The sequence below is a fragment of the Equus quagga genome, chromosome 14 (genome assembly GCF_021613505.1).
Source record: "Equus quagga isolate Etosha38 chromosome 14, UCLA_HA_Equagga_1.0, whole genome shotgun sequence".
NCBI classification, from domain to species: Eukaryota; Metazoa; Chordata; class Mammalia; order Perissodactyla; family Equidae; genus Equus; species Equus quagga.
Window position 1 is genome coordinate 1,358,139 of NC_060280.1, and position 23,096 is coordinate 1,381,234.

General features: G+C 37.5%; 1 protein-coding gene across 2 annotated transcripts in view; it reads left to right on the top strand.

Annotated features, from left to right (window-relative positions):
* DCDC1 (doublecortin domain containing 1) overlaps positions 1-23,096 on the top strand; it is a 427,916-nt gene that overhangs the window by 9,071 nt on the left and 395,749 nt on the right. For both annotated transcript variants that reach the window (XM_046637833.1, XM_046637832.1), the window contains exon 3: positions 14,833-15,002. The gene's annotated coding sequence lies outside the window, so the exon portion shown is untranslated. The remainder of the gene's footprint in view (positions 1-14,832; positions 15,003-23,096) is intronic.

Consider the following 23,096-nt stretch of genomic DNA (forward strand, 5'->3'; position numbering starts at 1 on the left):
GCCCTGGGTTTACCACCAAAGCCAGTTTTCAAATTCTTTTCTTCCTAAACCAGTTTTTCCTGTTTTGGCTTGAGGAACGGAATAAAAAGGCGTGCAATACTGAAGTAGGTTACACTGTTCACGTCTTACTTGATAGTATGACCTGTCATTCTATCAGAAAAAGATACTAACTTCATCTGGCATATTTGGCTTTTCAAAATACTATGTTGGTTGTTTTCCAGTATTTTATATGCTTCAGGTGTTACTGATTGATTGTTTTAATTTGTTATTGTATGTTCCCAGGTTAAACTAAGCTGCCTAATTACAAAAATCATTTTCCCCTTGTTTTAAATCTGGGTATGTTTTCCCTTTTCCACTCTCCAGGGACGTTTTTCCATCACTTTAAGATGGTGAAAGCGGAGGGAAATACTTAAAAGGATTGGGAGAGAAGAGGAATAAAAAGATGATATTCTTTTCTCTTTTTGCAGTAATCACATCATCCATGTGACCTGTTCTATTTTGATAGTCATAAATATTTGAGTACTATTTTAAGTAATTTTTTGTCTCCTTAAAGTTTAAATTGACTGACTTCCCCAGGAAAAATTACTGATTTCTCTTCTGTAAAGTAAATAGGATCATGCAAGGGGGTGAGGAGGATGTACCAATGGCAGGCTAGTTCTGTCCGTCCTTAGCAAATACAGCGCAAGGTTTCTTTATCAAGGGGGGAGCGCAAGGGGAGACCTACAGCGCTGTTTTGTCCGCTCACATTTGGCACACTGTCTAGATGGTGATCTTTTAAAACTTTTAAATTCTCACTCCAGGAGAATGTTACATAGTAGTTGTTATTGAAACAAATTGGAAGTCCAAATTTATGTAATCAGATTTGAAGGGTTTGTTTCCCAGTCATCACTGAGCTGCTTTCCTTTTCTGCTTTGATTGGCTTGCCAGTGTAGTTTTCAGACTCCCAGCATGGCTATGGAACTGCTTCCCTCTCCAGACTGTCAAATGCATGTTAAATTCTATCAAGCTGCAAGTGTAAAACTCAGAACACTTTGTCAGGGCACAGTCTGTGTCTTCTAGGGTACCTGTGAACAGAAAGGTTCTCTTTTTCAGGAGAGGAGAAAGAAAAGAATTCTTTGAACTCCAATTTAACACATTGGTATAAAGATTTTTGGATCATTTATTCCAGTAGCAGCTCCTGGGGTAGCATTGAACTTCTTGTGTTTCTTTGTGATCAGCAGAGCTTTCGGGTTTCCACTGTCATGGGCTGCATTTAATGCTGGCGCACTACAAACTGATGCAGAATTAAAGAGAGTTTCAAGCTTGGGAGCCAAAGAAGTTTATGTGCTTTTTACCCTTACCCAAAGAACTGACCTTCAAAGTAATATAGAATCAAAGGAGTTTTTTTCCTTTCTTCATTTCAGAAAATTGACATAAAAATCTTAAGATTTCCCCTATAACATTTCAAACTTTCTTGAGCCTGCTCCATTGCTATGTGATAACCTTTTATTTCTAAGGAATTAAGTGTTTTTCTTTCTAAAAGGGGAGCTAAAGCAAGGGTTGAATAATCTTACGTATAAAATATGCATGTTCGTGAAAAAAGTGTATACATTTGAAAAATTGCACATATTTTATGCTCCTATTTACTTGTTACTATGGTAACCACCACACTGCCTGGTATTTATGTTGTCTAGGATTCAGAGCACCTTTTCAAAAGAAGAAATATGCCAGAACGATGTATTTACTTTGGTGTTTAGAAAAATATTTATTCTAATGCATATTTTTGAAGAAAAATAACAATAAATAAGGCAAACTTCAGCCTAACTTAAATGATACCTTTTCATGTAGTGTGTTTTTAAAATCAAAATAATTACATTTTTCTTTTCCTTGTTATAAAAATCAGAATAAGGAACAGAAATAGTTTTTAAAACTCCTGAGTCAATCTTGAAAGGTAGTCTCTTCGTTTTTCTTATTCTTATCACTTAATATTTTGAGTCATAACAAATTTCTGAAAATATAAAGCATGAACACTTAGACAAAATACTTAATGCTAGCTACATAAATAAGAAAATGTAAATAGTTTGCCCTTCTGATTGCAGATGCTTCTTAAATATCTATGAGCAAAAGATTTATATTTTGTATTTAAAATGAAAGGCATGGTTGCTATTATTTTTCTTAGTTTAATTATTTAAACTGTTTTCTGACATGTGTGATCCATAAATATAATTTCTTAATGTTAAACATCAGAATGGAAATTATGAAGCATAAAATCAGCCATGTTTCATGTCACGTATTACCTGTTAAGAGAAACTGCAATACAACGTTTAAGTACAACAGAATAGTGAGCATATTGTCTCTGATTCTTGTAAACAGGATGGATCTGCAGTTTCACAGTTTATGTTGACAGTATCTTTGTGGGAAATGTAATTATCAAATGAATTATAACATGTCCTAGTATTAAGATTATTAATAGTAATTTTAATTGCCTTTTTCAAGATAATTGGATATGTTCTCATAAGTGTATGGGAAAGGGGGCATGGGGCTAATTAGATATTTTGAACTCAGTTATCTTAAAATATCTGGAAATTTAACATATATTCTACATTTTGGGAATTTCTTCTTTTAATTAGATGGTTTTGTAAGTAGACTTTAAATAATTTATAATCCATAAAATTTCACTGATTATCCTTTGATATCCTCCTTGAGTATTATGATGAAAAATTTAAATAATGACAATTTTAAAAATTAAATGTTCTCTACCACTTAGAAAATTTTTCTAAAATTGGCAAGGTTGAGAAATAATATTTTATTCTAGTAGTGAGTGCTGTTGAAATGAGCTTCCAGGTAACGTTTCTGGAGTTTTAGAAGTTGGCACATTTCTAAAAAGCAGTTCAATTTGGAAACACACATACACAGCTGTAAAGTTGCTCATAGACTTTGATCCGGGAATGGAACTTCTACAGCTTCTTAAGGAACTATTCAGTGGTTTCGTCAGAGGTGTGTGTGCAGGAACCACAGCTTTATTTACAATGGGAGGCATTTAGAAGTGTTTAGAACAAGTAGCTAAGATATTAACAGGTAGTAAAAAAATTGTGTTCTCAACAAATGTTTAGTAACGCAGGGATATTCTCATTAAGTGAACACAGCTGTATTTAAACTGTGTATTTAATGTGGCCACACTTTTGTTTAAAGCAAAGACTGTATCCCTATAAAGTCATAAATGAAAATCTGAAAACAAATATTCAAAAATTTTAATGGTAGCTTACTCCAAGGGTAGGAGATTGTAAGGGATTTATTTTTTTTATACTTTTCTTTCTAATCTTAATATGAGCATTTCTGTAATAACCCCAGTTATCACCATTCAAATTGTTTTTAATAAGACAAGTTAATTAAAATTGTGTTTACATTCATTATAGTGAAAATTCAGCTAGTGGAGGAACGATATTGTCTTGTTTAGCATTGAGTTTACTGCCTTTTTTTAAGGTCTGGAAATAGTGGGTATTCAGTCAATACTGATGATTGAATGGATAGACGATAGGATCAGGAATTAGCAAAGTGGTTTTAGGGAGAAGGCATCTGGAGGACCACAAAGATGCCTTGTTTATGTTTAAGTAAACTTGATTTGTCAAATACTAGGATAGTGAAGTGGCGAGAATACACAGGACCTGCTCTGCTAACTACGGTTCTGTAGCGGGAGGAAGGCAGGGCCAGATGCGGGGTCTATCTTGGGACATTTAGTTTGTATGCTGGGAGAATTACAGCTCTTGGAACAAGACAAACAGCAAAAACCTTTCTCAGTGGAATTCCAACAGGAAAAATAAGTGATTCGTGAGCCTGGAATGCCAGTGCTTAACCTCCTCGCTTTTTTTTAATGCAGTCGGGCTATTATTTTTATAAAATGAGTTTTGATGACACAAATTTCCTCAGGAATACAACTACTATATTATGGAAGAATAGACTTCTACAGTAAGCTATATTTTTATTGTCACAAAATTAACTTTAAAAAGAATAATTAGCAATCTAGGTCATTAATATATAATTTACATGTTTATACAACACCAAAAAGGTAGATTTAATGAGGAAATCAAAAGTCTTCCTTCACTGACTTGAACGGTCAGCCTTCTGGACCAGCTCGGTGGGCGATGGACCCTTACACAATGAGCCGTCTGAGAGGACAAATTCCCGGGTGTCTCCTGATAAGCTTGAGTGTAGCAGCACTTTACATGATCTCCTGAACTAAGGGCCATTGTCTACCTCAACAGTGTCTTAATGCACCTGCAGCTGCAACCACAGGGCCTAAGGGCTAATACTCTCGTGTGGAGACGATGTTGTTTCAGCACCGGGGGAGGTTAATGGCAGTTAAATCTTGAGGCCAGGTCAGATGGCAGGAAACAGTATTCCACTGCAGGAATGCTGCAGTCGGCCTCAAGGGACTGATAAACACTCTGACTTAGCAGAATTGCCGAGAACTCTACCTGAAGATTTTCAAATACTTACTAGTTATCTGTGCTGGAAACTGGAGAACAATGACCTGAAGCCTTTTTAAAAAATCATTATGAAGACTTTATTTTTTTAGAGCAGTTTCAGGTTCACAGAAAAATTGAGAGGAAGGTAGAGAGATATCCCATATAACTCTTGCCCCCACACTGGCATATCCTCCCCCGTTGTAACATACCCCACCAGAGTGGTACAGTTGTTAGAACTGATTAACCCACATTGGCACGTAATTATCACTGAGAGTCCATAGTTTACATTAGCGTTCACTCGTGCTGATGTACAATCTGTGAGTTTGGGCAAATGTATAACAACGTGTGTCTGTCGTTACGGTATCATACAGGGTATTTCCACTGCCCTAAAATTTCTCTGTGCTCTGCTTATGCGTCCCTCTCTCCCACACCCCCAACCCCTGGAAACCACTGACCTTCTTACTGTCTCTGTAGTTTTGCCTTTTCCAGAACGTCATGTGGTTGGAATCACACGGTGTGCAGCCTTTTCAGATTAGCTTCTTTTACTTAGTAATGTGCATTTAAGGACCCTACATGTCTTTTTAGGGCTTGATAGCTCATTTCATTTTAGCGCTGAATGATATTCTGTATGTACCATAGTTTGTTTATCCACTCACCTACTGAAGGACATCTTGGTTGCTTCCAACTTTTGGCAACTTTATTATGAATAAAGCTACTGTAAACATCCACATGCAGGTTTTTGTGTGGACATAAGTTTTCACCTCCTTTGTGTTAATACCAAGAGGTACGGTTGCTGGATCACATAGTAAAAGTATGTTTAGTTTTGTAAGAAACCACCAAACTGTCTTCCAAAGTGGCTGCACCATTTTGCATTTCCACCAGCAGTGAATTCCTGTTGCTCCATATCTTCATCAGCATTTGGTGTTAGTGTTCCAGATTTTGGCCATTCTAATAGACGTATAATGGTATCTTGTTGTTGTTTTAATTTGCATTTCCCCATTGACATATGATGTGGAAAATCTTTTCATATGCTTATTTGCCATCTTCTTTTGTGAGGTGTCTGTTAAAGTCTTTGGCCTATTTTTTCATTGGGTCTTTTTTTTATCATTATTATTGAGTCCTAAGAGTTCTTTGTATATTTTGGATAACAGACCTTTAATAGATGTGTCTTTTGCAAATCTGTTCTCCCACTCTGCAGCTTATCTTCTCATTCTCTTGACATTGTCTTTCACAGAGCAGAAGGTTTTAATTTTAATAAAGTCCTGCTTATCAGTTATTTCTTTCATGGAACATGCCTTTGGTGTTGTATCTAAAAAGTCATTGCTATACCCAAGGTCTTCTAGGTTTTCTCCTCTGTTATCTTCTAGGGATTTTATAGTTTTATGTTTAACATTTTGAGTTAATTTTTGGGAAGGGTGTGAGGTCTGTGTCTAGATTCGTTTTTTGCACGTGGAGGTCCAGTTGTTCCAGCACCATTTGTTGCAGAGACTGCCTTTGCACCATTGTTTTGCCTTTGCTCCTTTGTCAAAGACCAGTTGACTGTATTTATGTGGATCTATTTCTGGGCTCTCTGTTCTGTTCCGTTGATCTATTTGTCTATTCTTTTGCCAATACCACATTGTCATATTTTTTTTCTTTTTACTGAGGAAGATTCGCCCTGAGCTAACATCCATTGCCAATCCTCCTCTTTTTGCTTGAGGAAGAGTTACCCTGAGCTAACATCTGTGCCAATCTTCCTCTATTTTGTATGTGGATCACTGCCACAGCATGGCCGCCAATAAGTGGCATAGGTACACTCCTGGAACCAAACCCAGGCTGCTGAAGCAGCGTGTGCTGAACTTAACCACTAGGCCGTGGGGCCAGCCCAAAGACAATGTATGTTTTTTTCTTTGCTGAAGATCTGCCCTGAGCTAACATTTGCTGCCAATCTTGCTCTTTCTGTATGTGGGCCACTGCCACAGCATGGCCACTGACAGATGAGTGGTATAGGTCCACACCCAGGAACCGAACCCAGGCTGCCGAAGCAGAGCAGGCTGAACTTAACCACTAGGCCACCAGGGCTGGCCCCACGCTGTCTTGATTACCTTAGCTTTGTAGTAAGTCTTGAAGTCTGGTAGTGTCAGTCTCCTAACTTTGTTTTCTTCTTTCAGTATTGTGTTGGCTATTCTGGGTCTCTTGCTCCTCCGTATAACTTTAGAATACATTTGTCGATATCTACAAAATAACTTGCTGGGATTTTGATTGGGACTGCATTCCAGATCAAGTTGGGAAGAACTGACATCTTGACAATACTGAGTCTTCCTATCATGAACATGGAACATCTCTCCATTTATTTAGTTCGTCCTTGATTTTGTTCATCAGAATTTTGTTTTCCTCATATAGATCTTCTACATATTTTGTTAGATTTATATCTCAGTGTTTCTTTTTTTGGAGGGGGCTAATGTAAGTGCTTTGTGTTTTTAATGTCAAATTCCACTTGTTCGTAATTGACTTTTGTGTATTAACCTTGTATCCTGCAACCTTGGTATAATTGCACATGAAGCCTTTTAAGATGGTGACAATCCCATGTTTCTTGTCTTCACTTGTGCCTATCTCCCACATGCATGCTTTCCTTTGCTCCCTATATCTCCAACTCACTGGAAGTCATCATGTAATGTGAGTTTGAATATTCAGTTCTGCCATACTTGATAAGAAAACAAATGGAATGATGAAACTCATAAGAAATGTTGAGCATAGGAGTAAGTAAGCTAGTAGCTTATGAGATACAGGTGAAATTCATAAGATGTATTAAGTATAGATACGAGTAAGCAAGTGGTTCGAGAAAGGCAGAATTCAGAAGATATGCTAAATATACATAGAAAGTGAGTTAGTAACCTATAAAACATACCAAGACAAATGGGATAAATGGAATATATGATGGAATGGACAAATGCTTACTTATTCAATAGAAAGATAAAAAGACTAAGTCATGCTCTTGGACTTCTGGGCTGACAGCTGTGTCATCCCTAAATTGGCCAGCTACTGATGACATCCAGTATGGTCCCATTTTGGCCCACAGTGCTGTGCCTAAGAAATGAAATAAAACCCATAGCTCTTCACCAAGTTAACTGACAACCTACATCTTTGGCCAGGTACACCTGCCTCTGTCTCTGCCATTAGCAAGTATGTGCTATTGATCCCTGATACCTTCTGTCTGTGCCGCTGGCTCAAAGGTCAACTCTGGTCCTCATAACACACCCTCACAGGAAAGGCTGATGTGAGCAGAGCATGTGACTATCATGACCCAGGACTCAGATAGCATGGTCCTGCCACTCGCACCCTATCCTAAGTTGGTTAGCTTACTTTATTGTTTACTGTTGTATGTTTTTAACTTGTTAGTAAACTGTGGGAATGGAGCACTTTCATTTGGTCTGTGAGCCCCCTGTATCAGCTTGCCTGGTGTGTACTCAGCGGCTACGGTCACATCGAGGTCATTTTCCATTTGACAGTACTATTTGCTTTAAACTGCAGTAACGCACCCTCGCCATCTAGGATTTTGAACTAATGCATCTGATCATCACTCTCTGGTTTAGGAACCAGAACAAGCTGTGAAAGGAGTGTTAAATTACAGTGATTCTATGGCAATCTTAAGCACTTGGTCTACAATGAAGGAATTATGAGAACCTGAATCACCCCTGGAATGGGGCCTTCCTCGGCAAACCCAGGAAAACTGAGCAAATCCCACTTTACCTGGGAGAGGAGTAGGAGGGTGTCCGTGTCAGCGTGTCCTACCTGAGTTTCCTCCTTACTCAAAGCTGAGATCGGAGCTACTTCTTGTCTAGAACACGGACCTTCAAATGTTTTTGCTCATGTACTCCCTAATAAAATTTTGAAAAATATATTTTCTGGCACACTTTTAAGTTGACATTTAAAATTTCTCATTTTTAGCTTACGTAGTTGGGAAAGATGTAATTTTGCTGGGAAAGTTCACCTGGAGATAACGTCTGTCGCCAATCTTCCCCCCCTTTTTCTCTCCCCAAAGCCCCAGTGCCTAGTTGTATATTCTAGTTGTAAGTCCTTCTAGCTCTTCTATGTGAGCCACAGCATGGCTACTGACACACGAGTGGTGTGGTTCTGTACCTGGGAACCGATCCTGGGCTGCTGAAATGGAGCACATCGAACTTTAACCACTGGGCCATCAGGGCTGGCTCAAAAAAGATGTAATTTCTGGTATACTATGAACGTTGACATTTTAAAATAAAATTGTTATATCAGTCTTTTAAATGAATCTAATAAAATAGAAATTCCATATGATTTTTAAAGAACATTTTGTTATGAACATTTTCAAACACACGGAAAAGGAAAAATAGTGAAACGAACTCCCAGGTGCTCTTCACCCAAGTTCAATAACCTTCAGCTTCCTGGTATTCTTGTCTATACTCCTTTCCACTTTTCTTTTGGGAATATTTTAAAGCAAATTCCCATCATGTTTTACTTACAAATACTTTGATTTGTATATCTAACAGATAATATTTATCATTACAATACCATTTATTCATTCCCAATGAAATAATTTCCTTAATATCAATAATACCTAGTTTGTGTTCAGATGTCACCAGTTGCCTCAAAAATGGATGTCTTATTAAAGTTGGTTTGTTCAAATCAGGGTCTAAATAAGGTTTATGCATTGCATTTGGTTGACTTGCCGCCAATGATTCTTAAGTCTCCTTTCATTTGTAACCTTTCTCCCTCCTCCCTATTTTCATGCCATGTCGTTTAACATTTCTCTACCTCCCATACTTCTCATAAACTAGAAGTTAGATGTAGAGACTTGATTACATTGAATGTTTGTGGCAGCAATGCTTCACAGCATTCTATGTCCTGGGATTATAATCTGTGTGGAATCACATACGGAAAACAATTTCTGGTTGTCCTATTTTAGTGACATCAACATGGATCAGTGGTGTAAGTGGTATCAGCCAGATACGTCTCTTATAGCTTTCCCATCACTCTTTCATCTAAGAATGACAGACGTTACCTGGACAAACATTCTTTTTGGATCCCTTATTTCATTAGGGTTTACACAACGGTGATTTTCTAGTTCTTTTATTCCATCTACATGTATTAGCTATGATTGTTCTCTGAGGAAGAATTTTCTCTAATCATCTATTTGGTTATCCTGAATTATAGCCTATTCAGGGAAGCAGGAAAGTACATTTGTCATTTTTCAGAACAATAAGTTGGTGCCTGGCAATCTCCAAAGGTGAATGATGAGATAAAGAAATTTTAAATTTTTATTTTAGTATTATAGGTACTTGTGTGTATTTATTAGTTCAATGTTTCAATCTTTTACATTATTTTTCTGGTCAGAGTGGTCTGTCTGTGGCCAGTGGGATTCTCTTCAAGTTGACATGTCCCACTTACGTCTGATAGCTTCCTTGGTTACCTGCGTGATAAGATGTCACAGGTTTGTGGTGTATTTCTCGCCCCAGACCTGAATGCTGTAGGAATTTATAAACATTAAAACCATTAACAAGCTCTTCTCCAGCAGCTGGAAATTTTCCATCCTTTCTTTTGCTCCTTAAACTTGTATTTCCACTCCATTTCTTCCATAGAATTTTATCTTTTAATGCTTGAAAACCTTTTATAGGCCACTCTATCATATAACAACAACACATTTTTTAAATGTCCTGTGACCATAAGGTTGTAAGTGTTGAAAACTTTCCTCAGGATTGAGTGTTCATTATTATAATTATGTTTAGTACACAATCATTCAAAACAGCATGTCTATATTACCATTTTTTATACTTATTAAATATAAAAAGTAAGATTTATTGGAAATGTATATATTAATGATACAGCTTGGTGGGGGGCACTTATAGTTTTGTCGTTAAAGGAATTGTGGAGTTGTCCCTTGGTTTGAGGCCCTGGAATGGGCATAGGAGAAATGCCCTGCTTTTGTAAAATGAGAGAATGGAGACTCTACAAGGACACACTGTAGTTGAGACAGGCAGCTTCTTGGGCAAACACGTTCTAGGAAAGCCTGTAGATGAACAGCAAGGATCTGAAAATTGATTTGCTTAAAACTATCCACATGGTACCTGCTATGTGCCAAGTGCGTCGACTCTATGACGTAGCTACTATTCTTAAGCCCATTTTACAGATGAAGAAACTGAAGCACAAAGAGGTTATGTAACTTGTCTGAAGTGGGCAGCAGGGATGTACAGCTGGACACTCTGGCTCCAGAGTCTAGGCTCATCTCCACTTGAACTCCAGTGCCTTTTTAAAGAGGAAGGAGAGCAGGTCAAGGGGTGGGTATGAGGGGAATCCTTATGTTCATGTAAAATTACTAAGAGATGGGAAGTAAAGAAAAAGTGTGATTTTTCAGTGTGTCAGTTAAACTATGTGTGTTAATAAAGCATAAGGCAGGGCCTTTATCTGTACTCTGCTAAAATACCATAGTATTTAGTGTCAAACTAAAATTAACACATTTTTATTTCTTTGATTTCTAATTAACAATTAGTTCTCATTTAATTAGTAATGTGCAGGAATGTTGTCTGCAAACCTATTGTATTCTGAATATTCTACTTAACCTGTTAATATGTTCTACTTTTAGTGACGATGACACTGTTTTTATAGTAACATTACAGAAGAAATATTGCATTTAATAATGCTAATGATTTCACACTTACCTAACGCATTCCACCTAAAAGCATCCTGAAAGTATTTTACATGGAGGAAAAAAAGTAGACCCATCACTAAAATGATTACCTCTTTTGATGAAGATTAGGATTGTAATCATGCCTAAGTAAAAAGTAATACTACTGATATATTTCAAGAGAGATTTTTGAATAATTCAGTGCCAATTTTATTTTTTTAATAATTGAATTTTATAATAAACACACCAGGACCGTCAAGGGATTTTGTTCTGCAAGGTGATTTACTCTCTAATCATATAATTTTGCTGTGCAATACACAGCTTGATTTCACTTGTAAGCATTCCTCGATTAGATGCTACTCAGCCTGTGAAAGAACTGAACAGACCGTGGTTGTTATGGAGCCTTGGAAGAGAACCTCAGCGTCCCGCTGTGAGGAGCTTAGAGGAGGAGTGTGAAGGCCAGCATCCTTTTGGCTTCTGGTTGGAATATCAGAGGAAACCTGGGCAGAGGAAAGTGCCTTCTCGTGTTAAACTATGTAGAGAGAAATACCTCTTCTCTTTTAAAGTAGATTCAGATTCTCCTAACATTTACTGAATGTCTACCACATGCCGAACAGTGTGCCAAACACTTTCACATTCACCATTTTATTTACTCCTCCTAACCTTGTGGATAACCTGGTTTTGCAGGGGAGAGGACTGAAAACTTATAATACTCAAGGTCATATGGCTATAAAGTGGCAGAGAAAAACATTATCTTTCTCTTATGTAAAACAGGTATGTACTCTTCCATAATACTTGCGAGTGTAAGTTAGGTCATCATTCTTTTATTCTTCCATATGCTTAATTACCAGCAAGGCTAGTATCATACTCTTTGAGCTTCCTGTCTCTGTAGATTATCTAAGAACCTTAGCAGTTAACTGTAGTTCAAAATAGAAGTCCTCCAGATGCCCTTTCCCAAATGAAGAAGAGCCCTGGGTGTGGTCACTTGTCTGTTGGTGCTGCTGGTGCTGTGGGTATTGCTGCGGTTGCCACAGCGTCTTGCTGATCCAGATCACCACTACTGATCCCACTGCATCCATCGGTGGACTGACTCTACTCGTCCATGCTTCAGAAAAGTCTTTCTGGCTGATTCCAGCTCATCCTTGCAGGCTGGCGTGGTCTTTGAAAGAGGGGTTTTAGGGTCCTCCAGAGAAATAGAACCAACAGGATGTGTGTGTATGTATATGTGTATATAGAGAGAAAGAAATGTATGTATATAGATAGATATGTATGTATGTATATTGTATATATAGATGTCAACATATATAGAGAGAGAGAGAGAGAGATTTACTTTAAGGAAATGGCTCATGCAATTGTGAAGGCTTGTTGAATCCAAAAGGCCCCAAACCCCAAATTATGGGACTCTCAATTAAATTTAGATTTCCAAGCCATCGTACTGTTCTTCCCATTTCCCTGCTCTAAGCCAATACCGTATGTTATAGGTTCTTGAAAGTAACTTAGTTCAAGGAGTATCAGGAGTTTCAGGATTAGGTTCAACTGCAAGTAACAAAGACCCAAATGAACATTGTTTTGAACAAGCCAGAAGTTTATTTCTTGGGTAAAATTCTGGAAGTAGGTAATCCAGGGTTGGTATGGTACTCCGTGTTGTCAGAGATTTAAACTTCTTTGTCCTCCTTGGGGCATGGCTTTCATACCTACCATCATATCAAAGTTAAAGAGGACCAAGCCACTGTCAGCCATCACGTCTTCGTTCTAGGTAGCAGAAAGGAGGAAAACGAAGAGTGAACTCTCTTGCTTTGGTCATTTCCGTTAATATTTCATTGGACAGATTTATTCATATGGCCCTTCCTAGCTGCAAGGAAGACTGGAAAACAATCTTTGTGTTAGGCAGCCCTATGCCTCAGTTAAAAATCAGAGATTCTAGTATTGTAGAAAAGGGAAGGGATGGGTATTGGCAGACAGTTGGCAGTCTCTGCTACAAAGAGTTTCTGTAAGTATTAGAAGATATTAATATATGGACAGATTAGAATATTGAAATGCAGTGATTTTGATGAATTTGATGCATTTTTAACAAACCAGCCAAAATTATCTTTTAAAAAAAATCATATTACTCCCCTGCTCCGAACACTCCCTGGGCTCTCTAATTCCCTCAAAGTCCTAACAGGGTCCTGCAAGGCCCTGTTATCTCCACCCCCCCCCCCCCCCCCCGTTGCCTTTCTAACCCCATCCCAGCTACATCCCCTCTTGTCCATCTGTTCATCTACTCTTGCTGTTCCTCACTCCTGCCAGGTGCACCCCACCTTAGGGCCTTCTCGCTCCTCCCTGGATACTGCATGGCTCACTCCCTTGCCTCTTTCCGATCTTTGCCCAGATGTTACCACCTCAGTGAGGCCTATGCTGACAAACCTATTGAAAATTGCAGTTCCCTCCATCTCCATACTTCTAACCTAACTTCCCTTATCAATTTTTCTCCATAGCTTTTTTCACCTTCTAACATCTTACAATTTACTTATTTATTATGTTTATTGTTTATCATCTCCCCCCACTAGTTTGTAAGCTCCACCAGAGCACACTTTTTTCCTGCTTTATTCACTGAAGAGTTCTAAGTGCCTAGAACATTGCCAAGTAGGTGCTCAGTAGATAATCTGTGGGTGAATGAATGCTTCTATTTCAGAATAGCGTAAAAAGGTGAAAGTAGTATTTTTTATTACCCTATAAGTAATATCTTTCCCTTAGTAGTGATATATCATGTTACCTTGGGACTCCCCCTTGGTGTAGGACTCCTCCGTAGTGGGACACATCAGAGACGAGCCTTCATAGCCATTTTTATCAGCATCCTGAGTGGGTGATTACACCCTGGAAAGGACCCTATAATGCTCATTGACATTATTTCTTGTGGACATGTTATTTTGGTGTTAAGAAAATTTAGGTTTTCTGTGTGCAGTACTCAAGATTTCCAGGTTGCAGATGGGAGAATCCCAACTCAAACAAGTTTAAGCAAAAAAGGGAATCCGTTGGCTCACATACCCAGGAAACTCAGGAGATGTGGTTGTTTTAATAGCTGGTTTCAGGGATTCAAATGCTGTCATCAGGAATCTCTCACTTTTTCTCTCTCCATCTCCTGCCCTTGCTTTCCTCTGTTTTGGCTTTATTCTCAGTGGTGGAGATTTACCCTGTTCTTAAGGCTGGCAATCCCAGAGAATGGAGCACTACTGTCTCTTCTTCACTGGACTCTGATTTACCAGTCGCTGTGCGTGGGGAAGGGGGCACTTGGATTGGCTAGCCTTGGACACACTCACTTTTCTGCCTGGAAAGCAAGGCCATGTAATCAACAGTACCGTCAGAATTGGGGAAGGTAGCTTCCCAAAAAGGAAAGAATGAAAGGCAGACAAAACAAAAACAAAAACAAAAACAAAAAACACTGCTGCACTTTTTAAGAACATAGTCCTCACGTTAAGTTTGCTTGTATATAAGCCATTTTCTAGTAAACAGCAAAAATTAAAATACTTTGCAACAAATTATCATTTTTTTCTTTCTTAAATAGGATTATACCAATCAAAGACTTAGATTCATGGTTCTGTCTTCCTTTAGGCTCTTATCTCTGTCCATTTCTAGTGAGATTTCACGTCTACTGACTGCTGCGTGGTCTGGAACATGACGAGAAGTAAATCGTGAGCAATGCCCAGCCTCAATTTGTAACTCAGGAGGATTCTGCATTTTAAATAGAATAACATTGTTCCTTATTCTTAGCTGACAATGGCAAACACAGAAACAGAAGATCACAGAGCAGCAGTTTCTCCGTCTTCTTTATCACCCTTGACTGAAGCCGTGGAGGGATGACAGCCCAGCAGTCCTGAAGGTGCCTTCCGTGGGGACACCGTGATCCCAATTGACAAGTGTATTTCGAGTGACTTACCAAGGTAAGAATATTATTTCAGCAGCTTAAACTGAATTCTGAAGGAGATAAAAGTGCTTCTAGAAAGTTATGTGTGTCAGTGCTCAGTATTTGGTGGAGATGATGTCAGTGATAACATGGAGATGTGATGGGCTATGAAAGTTGTTGCCAGGATTAGAGCACTTCAGTTTTTTCTATCTATGGGAAGAAAAGTGATGCATGATGCAGTAAACATAAATTATCCCTGGAGTGTGACTTGGACAAGTAGCATAAGGATAATGGCAGTAACGGCAGGGCAGATAGTATTTTCTCTGTGCCAGTCCCCATGCTAAGCACTTAAGCTACATTATATCTACTTAGTTCTCAAAACAACACTGGGAGGAATGCAAGGCAGATAGTATTTTAAACATCTCTACTTTACCTATGAGGAAATAAAGACTTGTAGAGGTTAATTAACTTGACCAAGATCACACAGCTGGTAAGTAGAGAAGGTATGGTTTGAACCCAAAAGGGTCTAACTATACAACCAGAACTCTTAACTGCTATATCCACTGTACTTCTCTGAAAAACAAAGCAGAGGAGACAGAGGTATTTTTCCTGTGTTTTTTCTCTATTAGAAAATGAAAGAACAAAACAGTGTCTATCAGGTATCGATAAACTATTGGCTGGCTAAATGTGATGCCATAGTCTTTATGTTAAATAGAAAATGTGTACTATAAGAACAGTGAAGAAAATATTCATAATTTAGGGGTCATTTTAATCTCCTTATAGAAATGCGAGATCGTATTTATATCTTAGAGCAGTTTGATTGTTTTGTGTGTGTGTCACTAAGTTTAGATGAAAGTAAAAGCTAGACTTTCAGCTGATCTTTGTTTTGCCTTATTTCTCTGAGCTACAAGTGCATCTTAGCAATGTCTGAGATCATTTACCTCATGAACTACCTAAATGGCTAGATAATTTTTTAGGAAATCATTACTTGATAGGTATATTGTAGAGACATAAGCTACTCATGATTGTGTTCTTCCCAGTATGACAGTGGACAAAAATTTCTGAACAGGGTTTTTAACTATTCCTTTATACAAATGCCAATGCTAATATAACGTGTATTTGCACATTTTTTGTTTCTTTTAGAATTTATTTTTGCCGATTTTCCTTTTCAAACTGGTAACTACATTCACTTTTTATTCCAACTGTCTTCCGTGCATTTTTAGATTCTTTATTTTTTTCTGTTAGAGCTAACTGTAATTTCTTTTATTCCATTTCTTTCTACTCTTTTCTCATTTTATTTCTTTGGTTCGGAGTCTTTTTATCTGGCTTTACTTGTCCTTTTTTTATATGTCAGTCTTTCTTTTCATGTGACACCTTCCTACCGCCTGTTTTTTTATAGTTTGTTTCAATGAGCTTCTTCTATTTCTTTGTCTGAATCCTGACTTCCTTTCTGTCACTGTTGCCTGTTACCATCAACTTTGATTATGATGTACCTAGAAAATGAAGTAACCCTCTTCTTGGTAATTGAATGGAAAGTCAAAGACAATGCCCAGAGGTCTTTTACTTTCATGAAAAAGAAAATGATGAGTTTCAACCTGAAAGGGGTCAAGTTCATAAAGGCTAATGGTTAACTAAGATCCGTTGGTATTAATGCGATTATCAGAGAGAGGCAATTTTCTCTATGAGGAAAGACATTTTCCTGCTGATTGAGGTTAAAACTTCTCTTGTCTCATTCTTGTTTTCTTTGCCCCCTTTCTTCTACCGTCATTGTGATCTTTTTATGAGAAATAATTGTTAAAATATTGTGAATTTGTTGTTCCTTTACTTATATGACTTATACTTTTCTTTACTAATTAACACATTGTACATTTTACAAAATATGCCCACATACATTAAATCCATTCATTGCAACCAAACAGTGATCAGTCACTTTATTCTCGTGTTATCTGATGCTATTAATTTCCCCCTTACTATATTTACATTATCCATCCGCCTTTTCTTGTGTTCTTCCCATGTTTTTCCCTCTGTCACTCTACGCAACATTTGTTTGTAGCAGAGTGAAAACTGCTGTGCCAGGATCCTTCCCATAGTAAGAAAACTATCACCAACAGTGAAAATGAGATCAACAGATTGTGCCAAAGAAGGTTTGACTCTCCCATTGTGTGACTTACCATTTGGAGGTCAGATGACTGGAAAAGTCTAGCCTCATTTCTGTGGCTACTTCCAGGAAAGCAGCACCATGAGAAACTTTTCCTACCCAGCTGTAGTCTGATGTATTCCCAGGTGACCTGGAACAGGGCATCCGCCTTTCAGACATGGATGGCAGAGTCAATTATTTACTGTTAACAGGTATCTAAGGGCAGTTCTGCCATATTTATAGAAGGCATCTCCAAATGTCAAGTGGAAGATTTCCAAAGTAAAATTGCATTTTTAACATTAAGAGAATGTTGTAAACAATTAGTATCTCTTTCTGTCACACATATAAAATGTTTTGTTTTGATGATTTTTAACTGATCATCTAAGGATGTAATATCATGATTTTTTTAATAGAAAGTTACAGGATTTTTTATCCTGCTTGCAGCTGAGTATATTACCAACTCTTTAAGTTCCTCTAGGGGGAAGATTATTTTTAGCACATTAAATGAGGACTTAAGTCAGTTTCAGAAGAGAATTACCAGCAGTTTTTTGTTATTGATTGTATGGGTTGCTTTTTCGCAGACAAGTCTTGCTTTCAAGGAGACTAACAGCACCTAATCTGTTCACTTACTTTTTTACGTCATTCTAGTTATCTTGGATATTTGTAATTGGAATGAGTCTTGTGCTCTTCTTGAAGTGTAAACATTTGGTTGTATTGCCTTTTCTAGGGACAGTTTAAGTTTGGTAACTGTCGTTCCCAGGATGGGCTGTCTGTCCCGCCGCAGAACGGGGCAGAAGGGAGTGAGGGAGAGGTGGCCGTGCTGATGAAGCAGCGCACCACCGCCTCTGGTTTCTGCCTCCAATGCCCAAAACAAATCACGCTTTCCCTAGTTCATTACTTTTTTCAGACTTTTCCTTCAAGCTTTTAAAAAAATCTCTACAGATCTAAACATTAACATATTATTTCCTTTAAAATGGTAAAAGACAATATTGTTTATTTTTGAAAATGTAAATTTCCTCTGGAAAAGTTGTATGTCATGTGTATAACCTCTCCCAGTTTTAAATTTAAGATGTATCTTATTTTTATTCCTTTGTACTTTTGCACAAGCAGAAGTATTCTTTTCTTTCCTTTGGGTGGAGTGACTTATGCCCCTGATCCCACACCCTGAAGATGGGTCCTTCACAAACTTTAGAGATTGCTCTTCTTGTTTAGAATTTCCTTCTACAAAAGCAAATAAGTTCAGTTTAACAAACAGTGTCTATGTCCTGTAGGGTATGTATGCAGTTTGAACATAATAAATTGGTTAGTATTCAGTCATTGAGTTGCAAATAAATTTGACATATTATATGTTATAAAATAACCTGAAATTGCTCTACAGTTGGGATGCTCTTACCAATATTTCTACGCCAAACTAGAATTATATTTTCTTTTGGTATGGGAAATAAAATTTGGGAGAGATTGTTCACTTTTATTATTATCACTTTTATTCTTCACTTTTTATGATGTTTAAATCACATTTTACCTAGCAATTGTAGAAAGTTATTTATATCTTTAGAAGTTATTCGTTTCATCAAGTTGAGGAAAAGGGTAGGATGAAGTTTAATGAAATCTTTGTGCTTTGTGCACTCCAGAGGTTTTATGCAAATTTACATTCACCAAACATATGTGGGGTTATTTCTTTCGTTGGTTGCATTCCAGTATTTTAAGCTGGTGATTTATTATTGAATGTACTTAGGGTCATTTTCCTTTACATTTACATTTTCTTATTTGTATTTATTCCAATTAGAGAGTTTAATTACCATTAAAATGGTAATGGGATAAAGATAAGTTTTACAAATGACAATATTTAAAAAAAAGCCATAACTCTTCAGGAAGGTTTAAATGCCATAAGAATATAAAGCGAGGAATATATGCTTGTCAAATATACAGTATAAATAAATAATTTAGATGAAAATGGTTGACTACATGTAACAAAGAGACTACCAAATAATGAGGGGCTAAAGAGTGGTTGTTAGATTTGATGTACTTCATTGTATATTGTAAGTAATTGCTAGCCTTAAAAATTCTATGGCTTCTGTGTAAGAAAAAGAGACATTTTGACAGGCAACACTGGTATGAAGAGACAGCAGGTACAAATCCTTGGCAACTGTCATTATCCTGCTGTTGGATTCACATCCACACTGTGTGATAACTTAGACTTGCTTGTTTGTTGTCAAGCCATGATCTGTCAAAGTAGCCACACTTCCTGCTTAGAAATAGAATTGTTAGCCACATGCAGATTCCTGCCGTAGAAATCGGAACCAAGGGCCCGGCCCCATGGCCGAGTGGTTAAGTTCGTGTGCTCCACTTCGGTGGCCCGGGGTTTCACCAGTTCGGATCCTGGGCGTGAACATGGCACCGCTCATCAGGTCATGCTGGGGCATTGTCCCACATAGCACTACCAGAGGCACTCAGCTAGAATATACAACTATGTACTGGGGGCGTTTTGGGGAGAAGAAGAGGAAGAAAAAAAAAAAGAAGAAATCTAAACTCCCCAAGAGTGCTTTGTGTTTCTAAAAGGGGCGAAATAAAAATCCCCACATCATTTTATGCTTATGCTGAAATTTCTGGTGAAAGTTTCCCAATTAAGTAAAAGTAGAATTTTTAGAAAATACCATATTAATTTATATTTTAGCCCATTATAAAGTTAATTCAAAATTAGTAAAGATTTTTGAATAAAACTGAAAGTAAAGCAAATGTGATCAGAAAGCTGATTGTATAAGTTAGGCTACTATTCGCAGAAAGTAACAGAAAATTCAACTGTAAGTGACTTTAAAAATGAGGAACAGTCATTGTTTCACATAATGAGCACTTCAGAGGCAGAGCAGTTCTAGGGTTAAATTCAGCGGCTCAGCAGTGTTGTCAGAGAGAGTGGTTCTTTGTATCTTTCCCTGTGCCATCCTCAGGATATTGGCTAGATCCTTGAGTTTGACTCCTCCCAGTGGGAAGTTTGACTCCTCCCACTGTGTACTCATCACCGTCAGTAATTGTAAATTTATAGTACGCGTGACTACTTGTTTAATTTTCTCTCTTCCACTAGGTAATTATTGTTATTATAGAAGAAGTTTCTAGAAAACGTAAGCACTGAGTTCAGATTAACATTTATTAAATACTTATCGAAAGATGTACAGAAATGGGTAGAGATCTGTTAAGTGAACACCACTGGCAAAAATGCCTGCAGGTAAGAACTGCCAAAGGCAATTTGGTGGGATTATAGCTGAGGGACATGCCAGGGGGCAATGAGCAGCGCCAGCTGGTACAAGTCCTTACATTGGAGATCGACAGGTATGACTTTATTATGAGTTTTCCTCAAATTACTATAAAGAACCACTAAGATTCACTGATGCTATTAAAGCAAAGGAAATGAGAAGAAAAATTGCTCTTGTCAAAACGAGTCATACCCTTAAATCGTATCATGGTCTGTTTATCTGCTTTTTCTATACTCCTCTTTAAGCCTTTTTTTTTTTTCTACTTTCAGGCCTCATGTCTTTACTTAGTTGTTGCTTTGTGAAGCAAAATTTGTAACTTAGATTTAATGAAAACGACAGAGAGTAAAGCATAATTAAATACTAGCCTGGGATATCAAGGGGGTTATAAATTCCACAATGTGTAAGATCTCTCCCTGATAATCTTTTTGATTATAATAGAAAGCTGATTCATAGATAAGGTGTGGTACCATTTGAGAAAAGGATAAAAGCTTAGTTAATCTCTTACTGTGCCTTCCAGCCTTATCATATCCATTGTATCATATGGAGAAATTGTTTAGAGATTCATTTACTTTAAGTTTTATAGTTTTTAATAAACAGATAGTTTTTATCCATACTACTTTAAGGTTAATTTTTGACATGTTATCCTTCATCTTCCTCTAAGCACACATAAAATCCTTAAATCTTTTGCATAGTTTATTTATATATAGACACACATACCACATTTGTTCTTTGACATTTTTTAATGAATGAATGAATGAATGAATGATTCAAATTGCTAAAAGAAATAATCTTTTTTTTTCAATAGCTGACAATAAACTAACTCAGCAGTAATGTAGTTGATATTTTTGAGAGAAATGTACCAGAACATTTCCATCCAGGTGAACGCCTTCTCCCTCCCCACCCTTAGAATACCTACTTTAGGAAGTAATTTAGTCCAATAATAATGCCACTGCTGAGGGCATTTTTTTAGTTCCTCTTTGGTTTTGCCATCAGAATCTGTGGCACTTTCTTTTAAATATCCTAAGTGTTGATTGATGGCAAAATTTAATCTTAAGTAGTTAATTTGAATTTTCCATAAAATAAAATATCTGGATTTAAATTTGTTGTAAAAAATGGATAATCAAAACTAGGTCAATCTATAGCTAGTGTTGTAGGCAGGAATTTAATGTGGCCCCAAGATTCCCACTGCCTGGTCTATATGCCTGGTGCAATTCCCTCCTCTGGAGTGTGGGGGGATTGTGAACATGACAGTGTGAATAATGCAGATGATGAGGTTGCGTTATATGGCAAAGGAAATTTTTGCAGGTGTAGTTAAGGCACATAATCAGCTGTTTTTGAGTTAATCAAATGAGAGATTACCCTGGGTGGATATGACCTAATCAGATCAATTCTTAAGTGAGAGTTTAGAGGTCAGAGACAGAAAGTCAGAGAGGTGATTTCCTGCTGGCCTCAAAGAAGATGATAGTCATTGTGAGTTCTGCCTCGATAAGGAACTAAATTCTGGCAAAACCTGTATGAGCTTGGAAGAAGATCCAGAGCATCAGATGAGACTGCAGCCCCAGCTGAGCTTTGCCCAGACTTCTAACCCATGGAAACTGCGATAATGAGTAGGTGTTGTTTTAAGCCACTAAATTTGTGGTAATTTGTCTACAGTAATAGAAAACTAATATGGGTAAATAAAAACGTGATAGATATTTTTTAAGAAGGTGTATTTCTAATGTAATGTGATTGATGGTCTTGTGTCAACCTAATACAGTGGATTTTAGTTTTCAGGCTGAAAAAATGCTTTTATACCAGTGGCAAAAGAGTAAATAATACAATGATGAATTAGAATATTTAACAGAAATTGAGGTCTAGCATTTTAGATGGTGGGAAATAATCACTGAGATAGAGTGATTTCAGCTATGAAATCTACCATGGCAGATATCTGTGCACAGAAAGAAGTACATTCCTATATATGAGGGTAGCATAGAAATCTTACTGAAGAAGGACTATTTGAAGTCTGTATATATATGACTTATTTACAGATAGAATGAAAGATTTACAGTAGAGACATATCATAGACTTCCAGGAGAAAATAATAAGACCGACGTAGAAATGTTAAAAAGAAAATCTGTTGTAAAATTAGCCCAGGGCCAAGCCGGTGGCTCAGTGGTTAAGTTGGCATGCTCCACATTGGTGACCCGGGGTTCGCAGGTTTGGATCCCAGGTATGGACCTATGCACCTCTGGTCAAGCCACGCTGTGGCAGGCGTCCCACATGTAAAGTAGGGGAAGATGGGCACAGATGTTAGCTCAGAGCCAGTCTTCCTCAGCAAAAACAAGAGGATTGGTGGCAAATGTTGGCTCAAGGCTAATCTTCCTAAAAAAAACAACAACCCAGAATGTGGTAGAAAGCCTCACTCCTAAAACAGTTGGTTCAGGAATCCACGTGGAATTCCTACAGCCTTCATGGAGACTACAGGTGATCAAGTAAATAGAAGTGACCATAGCACTAAACTAAACTCAGTATCAGTCGGGAAGGACAAGTCCAACAAAACTACCATACAACACATTGAATTTTGTAAAAGACAACTATAACAAAATCTAGATTTAAAAGAAAATATGGTGTAAGATTTATATAATTAGTAATTCATAAGAAGCACAGGATGCAAAGCTGCACGCTCATTCAAGGCAGAGTTTTAGAGCTGCGTTCCCTGCATAAAACCAGGAGCCCTGAAAGATAAGTGCCCTCATCCTTGAAAAAT